Raw genomic sequence first — 13,187 nt, 5'->3', positions numbered from 1 at the left:
CAATGGTCTGTGTTCTTTCCAAGAAAAAGAAGCTGGTTTCCCATGACAGTAACCGTTAATCAAAATCAATAGCCATAAAAGCATTTTTTTCTCTTTTGGGTTCAGGGAGGAGAAACCATCTGGAAAGAGAAACCTGACTCTTCATAAAGGAAACACCCTGAGCACTGTATCCAAGCTAAATCATCTCTTCACCAGGAAAGCAAGGCCTGACCCCTTTCTCTTTAAGCAATCATGTCGTCCAATACTGTAGCCATTGGGATCATCTTACTGCTTGGGTCTCCCATTCCTTTTTTATTTGTTTTTTTCTAAATGAAAATTTAAATCTCAATTGCTTAAGATTTCAGACCCTCCTCTCTAACTTTAATTACGGCATCATTCTAAAATTACACTGTTCACAAAGGCTTATCATCTCCTCTTGTTCCATCTTTTGTAAATAAAAACTTTACATGACCATGCCCTTCACATCACCCCAATTTAGAATGAAATATGCATGTGATATTTATTGGTTTATTCTAGATTTTAGTTTTACTTGGTATATAGTAGGGACAATCTGAAGGTACAATAAATTAACTTAGAATAAGTATAGCCATAAACAGTAATATTTAAAGAAAATAACAAAAAGTAAGATTAATTTAGTGTGAGAAAGGAAAGTGAGCAATTAATCCCTTTTCTCATATTACTAAGAAAAACAAGGCCCATAATCAACATCCTCTCACTTCCCTATTTCTAGAGTGAAAATTAATGCTATTTGCGTGACTTCATTTGGGTTTCATACTGGCATCTATATTGGGTCCTTCTGACTTTCTGAAGTCACTTGGAGAGTTAAGCTTGGAGAAAGTCAGCCTGGTCCAGTTCCAGAGACCCAGACATCTACCTCATCAACCTGAGGTTCTTTGATTCTGCCTGTGATCCTTGCTGATGGCAAGGAAACTTGAACTCTGCCTGGCTTAAAGGATGGAAATGACAAAAAATATTCAACTAACCTCTGTCACTTCTCAGTTTCTCGTGACTGTCAATTTAGCACTTTTTTATATTTTATTTATTTGAGAAGTAGAGTTACAGACAGTGAGAGGGACAGAGAGAAGGGTCTTCCTTCCGCTGGTTCACTCCCCAAATGGCCACAACAACTGGAGCTGCACCGACCTAAAGCCAGGAGCCAGGTGCTTCTCCCCAGACTCCCACATGGGTGCAGGGCCCCAAGAAGTTGGGCCATCCTCTGCTGCTTTCCCAGGCCATAGCAGAGAGCTGGATTGGAACAGGAGCAGCCAGGACTAGAACCAGCACCCATACGGAATGCCAGTGCCGCAGGCAGAGGATTAACCTACTTTGCCACAGCACTACCCCGCCCCCACTTCAGCACTTTAAAATGAACAATGCAGACTCTCATGACCTAGAAAAAAGGCAGAGTTCAGTGCTGAGAATCAAGGGAGTCTGTGAAATGCCTACTTCAAAACATGCCAACTCTTTGAGCTTTAATTCCCTCACTTGAAACTCAGCCTAAATGGTTGAAATAATGTATGTAACACACTTGACAACATGGTGGATGTTTACTGATGGTTAGACTTTTTTTAAAGATTTATTTATTTATTTGAAAGACAGAGTTACAGAGAGGCAGAGGCAGAAAGAGAAGTCTTCCATCCACTAGTTAATTCCCCAGATGGCCACAGTGGATGGTGCTGCACCGATCTGAAGCCAAGAGCCAGGAGCTTCTTCCAGGTTTCCCATGTGGGTGCACAGGCACAAGCACTTGGGCCATCTTCCACTGCCTTCCCAGGCCACAGCAGAGAGCTGGACTGGAAGCAGAGCAGCAGGGATTTGAAACGGCGCCCATATGGGTTGCAAGCACCAAAGGCAGAGGCTTTACCTGCTATGCCGGCCCCAGTTAGTCTTCATTTTCCTTTAGTTTTCCTTCCTTTGCTTCATTTATTTGAGAGGCAGGGGGAGAGAGAAAAGAGAGAGAGAGAGAGAGAGAGAGAGAGAGAGAGAGAGAGAGAGAATAACTGCTGATTCACTGCCCAAATGCTTCAATGGCCAGGGCTGAACCAGGCCAAAGCCAGGAGCTAGGAACTCAATATATGTCCCCCAAATGGGCGGCAGGGACCCAAGTGCTTGACCTATGGCCTGCTGCCTCCTAGGGTGTGCAATAGCAGAAAGCTAGAATGAGGAGCAAAATAAGGACTCAAAACCAATAAGATGAAGGTGTTTCAAGTGATATCTTTTTTTTTAACTTTTATTTAATGAATATAAATTTCCAAAGTATAGCTTATGGATTACAATGGCTTCCCCCCATAACGTCCCTCCCACCCGCAACCCTCCCCTTTCCCGCTCCCTCTCCCCTTCCATTCACATAAAGATTCATTTTCAATTCTCTTTATATACAGAAGATCAGTTTAGCATATATTAAGTAAAGATTTCAACAGTTTGCACATAGAAACACAAAGTGAAAAATACTGTTTGTGTACTAGTTATAGCATTAAATCACAATGTACAGCACATTAAGGACAGAGATCCTACATGAGGAGTAAGTGCACAGTGACTCCTGTTGTTGACTTAACAATTTGACACTCTTGTTTACGGCATCAGTAATCACCCTAGGCTCTTGTCATGAGCTGCCAAGGCTATGGAAGCCTTTTGAGTTCACCAACTCTGACCATATTTAGACAAGGTCGTAGTCAACGTGGAAGTTCTCTCCTCCCTTCAGAGAAAGGTACCTCCTTCTTTGATGACCTGTTCTTTCCACTGGGATCTCACTCGTGGAGATCTTTCATTTAGGTTTTTTTTTTTTTTTTTTTTTTTTGCCAGAGTGTCTTGGCTTTCCATGCCTGAAATACTCTCATGGGCTTTTCAGCAGGATCCGCATGCCTTAAGGGCTGATTATGAGGCCAGAGTGCTGTTTAGGACATCTGCCATTCTATGGGTCTGCTGTATATCTTGCTTCCCATGTTGGGGCGTTCTCTCCCTTTTTTATTCTATCGGTTAGTATTTGAAGACACTAGTCTTCTTTATGGGATCCCTTTGGCTCTAAGTCCTATCATTATGATCAATTGTGAACTGAAATTGATCACTTGGACTAGTGAGATGGCACTGGTGCATGCCACCTTGATGGGACTGAATTGGAATCCCCTGGGATGTTTCTAACTCTACCGTTTGGGGCAAATCAGCTTGAGCATGTCCCGAATTGCACATCTCTTCCCTCTCTTATTCCCACTCTTATATTTAACAGTAATCAATTTTCAGTTAAATTTCAACACTTAAGAATAACTGTGTATTGATTACAGTATTCAACCAAAAGTATCAAGTAGAACAAACAAAAAAATACTAAGAGGGATAATGTATTAAGTTGTTCATAAACAATCAGGGCAAGGGCTGATCAAGTCACTGTTTCTCATAGAGTTCATTTCACTTTAACAGGTCTCCTTTTTGGTGCTCGGTTAGTTGTCACCTATCAAGGAGAACAAGTGGTATTTGTCCCTTTGGGACTGGCTTATTTCACTCAGCATAATGTTTTGCAAATTCCTAACAGGGATCAATTTCAGTTAAAATTTAAACACCTAAGAATAATTGTGTGTTAATTACAGAGTTCAACCAATAGTACTAGAACAAAAAAAATACTAAAATGAATAAAGTATTATTGTACAGCAACAGTCAGGACAAGAGCTGATCAGGTCACTGTTTCTCATAGTGTCCTTTTCACTTAAACAGGTTTCCCCTTTGGTGCTCAGTTAGTTGTCGCCAATCAGGGAGAACATATGATATTTGTCCCTTTGGGACTGGCTGAATTCACTCAGCATGATGTTTTCCAGATTCCTCCATCTTGTTGCAAATGAGTGGGTTTCATTGTTTTTGACTGCTGTATAGTATTCTATAGAGTACATGTCCCATAATTTCTTTATCCAGTCTACTGTTGATGGGCATTTGGGTTGGTTCCAGGTCTTAGCTATTGTGAATTGAGCTGCAATAAACATTAATGTGCAGACAGCTTGTTTGTTTGCCAATTTCATTTCCTTTGGGTAAATTCCAAGGAGTGATGTGGCTGGGTTGTATGGTAGCGTTATATTCAGGTTTCTGAGGAATCTCCAGACTGACTTCCATAGTGGCTTAACCAGTTTGCATTCCCACCAACAGTGGGTTAGTGTTCCTTTTTCCTTACATCGTCTCCAGCATCTATTGTTGATAGATTTCTGAATGTGAGCCATTCTAACTGTGGTTTTGATTTGCATTTCCCCGATGGCTAGCGATCTTGAACATTGTTTCATGTGTCTGCTGGCCATTTGGATTTCCTCTTTTGTAAAATGTCTATTGAGGTCCTTGGCCCATCTCTTAAGTGGGTTGTTTGTTTTGATGTTGTGGAGTTTCTTGATTTCTTTGTAGATTCTGGTTATCAACCCTTTATCAGTTGCATAGTTTGTAAATATATTTTCCCATTCTGTCGGTTGCCTCTTCACTTTCCTGACTGTTTCTTTTGCAGTACAGAAACTTCTCAATTTGATGCAATCCCAAATGTTAATTTTGGCTTTGACTGCCTGTGCTTCTGGGGTGTTTTCCAAGAAGTCATTGCCGGTACCTATATCTTGCAGGGTTTTTCCAATGCTCTCTAATAACTTAATGGTGTCAGGTCATAGATTTAAGTCTTTAATCCATGTTGAGTGAATTTTTGTGTAAGGTGAAAGGTAGGGGTCTTGCTTCATGATTCTGCACGTGGAAATCCAATTTTCCCAGCACCATTTATTGAATAGACTGTCCTTACTCCAGGGATTGGTTTTGGATCCTTGATCAAATATAAGTTGGCTGTAGATGTTTGGGTTGATTTCTGGTGTTTCAATTCTGTTCCATTGGTCTATCCATCTGTTTCTGTACCAGTACCATGCTGTTTTGATAACAACTGCCCTGTAGTATGCCCTGAAATCTGGTATTGTGATGCCTCCAGCTTTGTTTTTGTTGTACAAGATTGCTTTAGCTATTCGAGGTCTCCTGTGTCTCCATATGAATTTCAGCATCATTTTTTCCAGATCTGAGAAGAAGGTCTTCGGTATCTTGATTGGTATTGCATTGAATGTATAAATTGCTTTTGGGAGAATGGACATTTTGATGATAATGGTTCTTCCAATCCATGAGCATGGAAGATTTTTCCATTTTTTGGTATCCTCTTCTATTTCTTTCTTTAAGGTTTTGTAATTTTCATTGTAGAGATCTTTAACATCCTTGGTTAAGTTTGTTCCAAGGTATTTAATTGTTTTTGTAGCTATTGTGAATGGGATTGATCTTAGAAGCTCTTTCTCAGCCATGGGATTGCCTGTGTATACAAAGGCTGTTGATTTTTGTGCATTGATTTTATATCCTGCTACTTTGCCAGACTCTTCTATGAGTTCCTATATTCTCTTAGTAGAGTTCTTTGGGTCCTCTAAATAAAAAATCATATCATCTTCAAAGAGGGATAGTTTGAGTTCTTCCTTCCCAATTTGTATCCCTTTAATTTCTTTTTCTTGCCTGATGGCACTGACTAAAACTTCCAGAACTATGTTGAAGAGCAGTGGTGAGAATGGGCATCCCTGTCTGGTACCAGACCTCAGTGGAAATGATTCCAACTTTTCCCCATTCAATAGGATGTTGGCTGTGGGTTTTTCATAGATTGCTTTGATTGTATTGAGGAATGTTCCTTCCATACCCAGTTTGCTTAGAGTTTTCATCATGAAAGGGTGTTGTATTTTATCAAATGCTTTCTCTGCATCATTGAGATAATCATATGGTTTTTGTTCTGCAGTCTGTTAATGTGGTGTATCACATTGATTGTTTTGCGCACATTAAACCATCCCTGCATACCAGGGATAAATCCCACTTGGTCTGGGTGGATGATCTTTCTGATGTGTTGTTACATTCTATTGGCGAGAATTTTATTGAGGATTTTTGCATCTATGTTCATCAGGGATATTGGTCTGTAATTCTCTTTCAATGCTGCATCTTTTTCTGGCTTAGGAATTAAGGTGATGCTGGCTTCATAGAAAGCATTTGGGAGGATTCCCTCTTTTTCAATTGTTCTGAATAGTTTGTGAAGAATTGGAGTTAGTTCTTCTTTAAATGTCTGGTAGAATTCAGCATTGAATCCATCTGGTCCTGGGCTTTTCTTTGATGGAAGGGCCTTTATTACTGTTTCAATTTCTGTCTCAGTTAAGGGTCTGTTGAGGTTTTCTATGTCTTCCTGGTTCAATTTAGGTAGGTTGCATGTGTCCAGGAATCTACCCATTTCTGACAGGTTTCCCTGGTTGCTGGCATACAAGTCCTTGCAGTAATTTCTGATGATTCTTTTTATTTCTGTGGTGTCTGTTGTTATGTTTCCTTTTTCATCTCTGATTTTCTTGATTTGGGTCTTTTCTCTTCTTTTTTTAGTTAGTTGTGCCAATGGGGTGTCAATTTTGTTTATTTTTTGCTTGGCTGATTTTTTGTAATGTTTTTTTGGATTCAATCCTGTTGATTTCTTCTCTGATTTTAATTATTTCTCTTCTCCTACTAGATTTGGGTCTGGTTTGCTGTAGGTTTTCTAGATCCTTGAGATGCAGTGAAAGCTCATCTGTTTGGTACCTTTCCAATTTCTTGATGTAGGCACCTATTGATAGAAACTTTGCTCTTAACACTGCTTTTGCTGTGTCCCATAAGTTTTGGTATGTTGCACTGTTATCCTCATTTACTTCCAGAAAATTTTTGATTTCTCTTTTAATTTCTTCTATGACCCATTGTTCATTCAGGAGCATGTTGTTCAATCTCCATGTGTTTGCATATTCTCTAGGGATTCCTGAGTTGCTAATTTCCAACTTCATTCCTTTATGGTCTGAGAAGCTGCATGGTATGATTCTAATTCTTTTGAATTTGCTGAGACTTGTTTTATGGCCTAGTATGTGGTCAATCCTAGAGAAGGTTCCATGTACTGCTGAGAAGAATGTAAATCTTTAAGTGTAGAATGAAAAGTTCTGTAGATATCTGTTAGATCCATTTGGGCTATAGTGTCATTTAAATCTACTGTCTCCTTGTTGATCTTCTGTCCTATTGATCTGTCTATTTCTGAGAGTGGAGTATTGAAGTCCCCCAGTACTATTGTATTGGGGTCTAAGTCTCCCTTTAAGTCCCATAACAAATCTTTTAAATAAACCAGTGCCCTGCAATTAGGTGCATATACATTGATAATCGTTATATCTTCCTGTTGAATTGATCCCTTAATCATTATATAGTGCCCCTCTTTGTCTCTCCTAACAGTTTTTGTGTTAAAGTTTATGTTGTCTGAAATTAAGATGGCTATGCCCGCTCCCTTTTCATTTCTGTTGGCATGGTATATCTTTTTCCAGCCTTTCACTTTCGGTCTGTATGCATCTTTGTTGGAAAGATGTGTTTCTTGTAAGCAGCAAATAGATGGGTTTTGTTCCTTAACCCGATCAGCCAATTGGTGTCTTTTAACTGGACAGTTCAGGCCATTAACGTTCAATGTGAGTATTGATAAGTAGTAACTTTGCCCTGCCATTTGCCAAAGATATTTTCTAATACATGTTTTGAACTTCCTGTGATCTTTTGCTGTGAGGTTTCCTTCCTTTACCTTCTTTCATATTGATGACCGTGTTTCTGTGTTTCTGTGTGTAACACATCTTTAAGCATCTTTTGCAGGGCTGGACGAGTGGCAACAAATTCTTTCAATTTCTGTTTGCTATGAAAGGTCTTTATTTCACTTTCATTCACAAATGAGAGCTTTGCAGGATATAATATTCTGGGCTTGCAGTTTTTCTCTCTTAGTACCTGGGCTATATCTCGCCATTCCATCCTAGCTTGTAGAGTTTCTGATGAGAAGTCAGCTGTGAGTCTGATTGGAGATCCTCTGAGAGTAATCTGACGTTTCTCTCTTGCACATTTTAGGATCTTTTCTTTATGTTTCACTGTGGTGAGTTTAATTACAATGTGTCATGGTGAGGATCTCTTTTGGTCATGTTTATTAGGGGTTCTATGAGCTTCCTGTACTAGGATGTCTCTGTCCTTCTCCAAACCCGGGAAATTTTCTGCTAGTATCTCACTAAAAAGGCCTTCTAATCCTTTCTCCCTCTCCATGCCTTAAGGAAATCCTAGAACCCAAATGTTCTGTTTTTAATTGTATCCTGTAGATTCTTGACAATATTTTTTAGATTTCTAATTTCCTCTTCTTTTCTTTGGTTTGACTGTATATTTCCTGTTCTCTTTCTTCTAAGTCCGATATTCTCTCTTCTGCTTCACCCATTCTGTTTTTAAGGCTCTCTAATGTGTTTTTCATTTGATCTATTGAATTCTTCATTTCATTATGATTTCTTATCACTATCACAGTTTCATGTTCTACTAGTTGTTTCATTTCATTTTGATTCCTTAATACTTCATTTTCACGAGAGACATGTTCTATCTTGTCCATTAAGGATTTCTGTAGTTCAAGAATTTGTTTTTGAGAATTTCTTAATGATCTTATCAATTTTTTGAGATCCGCTTCTTGCATTGTTATTTGGCATATTGGAGATTTCTTCGGTGTGGTGTTTTTTCTTGTTATGCTGTGACTCTAGATTAAGTGGACTGTCTGCTTTTGATGGATCCTTAGAGGCTGTGATAGGTGTGGCTGAGAGCTCTGTTTGGTTCTTCAGGGTTAACGGTGTCCCAAAGATGATTCACCCAGATTGTTCTCTCACTAGCTCATGCTCTCTCTCTCTCTCTCTTTTTTTTTTTTTTTTTTTGACTCAGTTGGGAAGTAATTCCACACAGCTGAGTGGAATTGAGGGTAGTTGATGTATGAAATCTGGCCCCTGTGGGTATTCGTCTGCTTACCCCTAGGACCACACAAAGAGTTTATGCATCCCTCAGTGTGGTCTCAAATTTCTCCACAGTCTCTCACCAGGTTGCCCAGGTTACCGAGTTTGTGTACTTGGTGAGTTCTCTCACCCCCCCCTCAGATTTTCACAGTCTCAGTTCGTTAGCTCCACACTTTCACTAGGTCTTAACCTCCTGTTATTTCTCCCCACCAGAGTCAGGTTTTTCTGCTTGGCTAATGGCGGGCGCCACTTTACATACATAAAATGGCGCCTGCTCTTTGTCTTGCTCGGCTTTGTAAGGTGAGTGGATGTCGCTCCCCCTCTTCGTGGAGGAACGACACTAAACCCTGCGCTGTTCTTTTGTCTGCTCGGCCCTCCCCGGGTTTGCTGCTGGTTCTTCCCGGGTTGGCTGCCGACCCTTCCACCTCCGTGGAAGGGCGGTGCCCCCTGCCACTTTCCCCACTTCCGCGGGGGAGCGGCACACCACCGGCCGGCTCTCTCGGGGGCTACTCAGATGTTCCTCAGGTGTTCCCCTTAGATGTTCCTGGTGCATGTTGTCTCTCTCCTCCTTTATAGTCCTCTTCCACCAATCCCAACTCTGCTACCCACACGCCGAGTACGCTGCTCTCCTCCAATCAGGAGTAGATCCTACAGTTTATTGGTTGAACTGGAGGCAGCTGTGTAGAAGCTGTTTCCTCCTCTCCCAGCGCCATATTGTGGGAGAGCAGATGCATAGAATAAGTCTTAATTCCAGTAACTTAGTCTAGTCCGAGTTGCTCCCCACAAGTGGAGAGAGAGGCTAATGTCCATGCTGGTTCCCCTTATTTATTCATTTTTTTCTTTCCTCTTGTCAGCCTGGTGAACTTTCCCCAGTGGGGCTTCAGGCCTCATTCCCTGTAGGCTCTTTCTGCTTTTTCCCGCAATGTCTCGGGTTATCGAGGTTTTTGTCTCACCTCCCCTTCCAGCGCTGGTGCGCAGACTCTGCGGCTTGGCTCCTGCAGCTCGGCTTCCACGTGGTGGGTGACCTTGCTCTCCTGGTAGGTCCTCCATGTCACATCCACTAGATTCGGATGAGTTTCCTCTGCAATTTCGCCTGAGCCTTTTCCTGAGGCTACAGTAACTCCACTTTTATTAAACTATCTTTTCCCGGACTATCAGTGCACGCCCTCACTATTTCGCCATCTTGTCTCCACCCCTCAAGTGATATCTTAACTGCTATGCCAAACACCTGCCTGCATATTTGATTTTTATTATATTGAAAAGTATCATGTAGATTGGAAACATAAAAGTTTTTTATAAATGTCAATAAACACTTTTCCTTTCCATGTGAGTGTGTTTGAGCAGGAAGCCATTTAGATCAATATTACACATTAAGTGGAAGCATTAACACATTTTCTCTCAGGCAGTTATAGTTGATTTGCAATGATTGGTTTAAACATTTTCCAAATACAATAATTTTTCAAAACTGTGTGTTGAAGATTTTGGAGACATTTTCACTCATTCTCATGTGAAAACTGGGAATATTTGCACCTGTAAAGGAGATCTAGTCTTGCATGCAGGTTTTCCATTTACCTGTCTCTATGATGAGGTAGATGACCAATCACACAGATACTTTTAGAATATCATTCATTTATTCATACATATATATAGACTTCAATTTAGACAACATTAATTCTTTCAGGTGAGAAAAGAACCTCAAATTGCCTGATCTAGAAGTATTCTAAAAATATTTTTTGAGAAAACTAATATTTAAAGGTTATTGTCAGTAAAACTACTATCCAAACAGTACTCTATACTTTATGTGTCTGTGTGGGTGCAATCTGTTGAAATTTTTACTTAGTATACACTAAGTTGATCTTCTGTATATAAAGATAATTGAAAATGAATTGTGACGAAAAATGAGATGGGAGAGTGAGTGAGAGATGGGATGGTTGCAGTGGGAGGGAGGTTATGGGGCTGAAAAGCCACTATAATTCAAAAGTTGTACTTTGGAAATTTATATTTATTTAATAAAAGTTAAAAAATAAAGGCTATTGTCTCAAAATTAATATTTATTTTCTCTTTGTTACACAATAAAGACATATTCTTTGAAGGAAGTATTAGAAATACAGATTTTAAAAAGTCACTCAATCTTACTATAGAAATATAATTGCTCTTAATAATGATTAGTATTAACTATAGTCTTTGGTGATTAAATATGTATGCACACATATATTGACTTTTAAAATGATATCGTGTAGTCTGTTAACTCATTTTTCTTTAAATATATGTTTCTATAGGAGTCCTCAAGTCACAAGTGATAGCTGATAGCAGATTTCTAAATCTCATGAATGATCATGGAACCTATTTAATTAGAATCTTTTATTTATTTATTTTTAATTTATTTATTTGACAGGTAGAGTTACAATGAGAGAGAGACAGAGAAAAAGGTCTTTCTTCAGTGGGTTCACTCTCCAAATGGCCGCTATGGCCGGTGCTACGCCAATCCGAAGCCAGGAGCCAGGTGCCCCCTCCTGGTCTCCGATGCGGGTTGAGGGCCCAAGCACTTGGGCCATCCTGGGCTGCCCTCCTGGGCCACAGCAGAGAGCTGGACTGGAAGAGGAGCAATGGGGACTAGAACCCGGCGCCCATATGGGATGCCAGTGCTGCGGGAGGATTAACCTAGTGCGCCACTGTGCCAGCCCTTTGAATCTTTTATGTTAGAATGAATTAATTCATGTAAACTATTCATGAAAGTTCTTAGCTTATAGTGAGCACTAAATCAAATGTGATATTATAATTGATACAATTAGGGGCTGGTGCTGTGGCACAGCAGGTTAACGCCCTGGCCTGAAGCGCTGGCATCCCAAATGTGCGCCTGTTCTAGTCCAGGCTGCTCCTCTTCCGATCCAGCTCTCTGTTATGGCCTGAGAAAGCAGTATAAGATGGCCCAATTCCTTGGAGCCCTGCACCACTGTGGGAGATCCAGAAGAAGCTCCTGGCTCCTGGCTTCGGATTGGCGCAGCTCTAGCCATTGCAGCCATATGAGGAGTGAATCAGAGGATGAAAGACCTCTCTCTCTGTCTCTACCTCTCTAACTCTATCTTTCAAATAAATAAAATAAATCTTTAAAAAATAATTGCTACAATTATAATTATTATATTATTCAAGGTCATAGTAAAGAATGTATTCCTATATATGAGGTGAAAAATCTAGCACTGTCCTCTAGTCTTATTCTATTCTTTTAAGCTTAGATTTAAAATCGGTTATTGTTGTTATGGTATTATCTTATATTTTACAACTTTTTATGAGAAAATTTTGACATTTAGTTTTTGTAACTAAATTGTAATGTTTAATATTGAGAACCAGCCTTTTTATAAAATGAACTTTCTAGTTCTTCATCTTGTCTTCTATGTCAAAATATGAATTTAATAAGTGTTTTTCAAGAGAATATATAAATGCTGTATTTTTTGTGCATACTCATATATGAATATTTGTTTCTGATTCCGTTACACATCAAGGACAAGTTGAGGAGTGGACACTGTGGGGTGGCCAGTGAAGCTGCTGCCTGAAGTGCTGGCTTCTCATCTGGGTGCTTGTTTGAGTCCTTGCTGTTCCACTTCCCTTCCAGCTCCCTGATGCAGTGCAAGATGGTCCAAGTCCCTGGGCCCCTACACCTGTGTGGGAGACCTGGAAGAAGCTCCTGGCTCCTGGTTCTGGACTGGCTCAGCTCTGTCCATTGCAGCCAATTGGAAATTGAACCAGCAAATGGAAAATCAGTCTCCCTCTAGCTTTCTCAACTTTGCCTTTCAAATAAATAAAATGTATCTTTTAAAAAAAAAAAAAAAAGGACAAATTGAGTATGAAATCCTTGACTTAAAATTGTCTCCTTTCAAAACACTGTAGATAATACTCTACTATTATTACTTCTTTTTGTTCAGGTATTGATATGGGTATTGAAACCATTTAAAATGTGCTCAAATTGTAAGTCAATTGTCTTCATTGAACCCTATATGATTTTATTTTGTACTTTCACCAATATTATTTAAGTGTAATTCTTTTTCATTAACATTGTGTAAAATGTGGTGATCCCATTCAGAATGTAACTTGGTAAGGAAAGTTTCCTTCTGTGAGATTTCTAACTAAGTATGTACTCTATTTCATTCATTCTTTTTTTTTAAATAATTAGATTCATTAATTGGGACATTTTATTTATTTATTTATTTATTTGTTATTTGACAGATAGAGTTAGGCAGTGAGAGGGAGAGATGGAGAGAAAGGTCTTCCTTCCATTGGTTCACCCCCCAAATGGCCGCTTCAGCCGGAGCTACGCAGATCCAAAGCCAGGAGCCAGGTGCTTCCTCCTGGTCTCCCATGCGGATGCAGGGACCCAAGCACTTGGGCCAT

This window comes from Oryctolagus cuniculus, chromosome 3, assembly GCF_051225735.1.
Source record: "Oryctolagus cuniculus isolate XC-2025 breed Fujian yellow rabbit chromosome 3, ASM5122573v1, whole genome shotgun sequence".
Lineage (NCBI taxonomy): Eukaryota > Metazoa > Chordata > Mammalia > Lagomorpha > Leporidae > Oryctolagus > Oryctolagus cuniculus.
The sequence above is the reverse complement of the archived record's forward strand: the minus strand, read 5'-3'. Positions refer to the sequence as shown.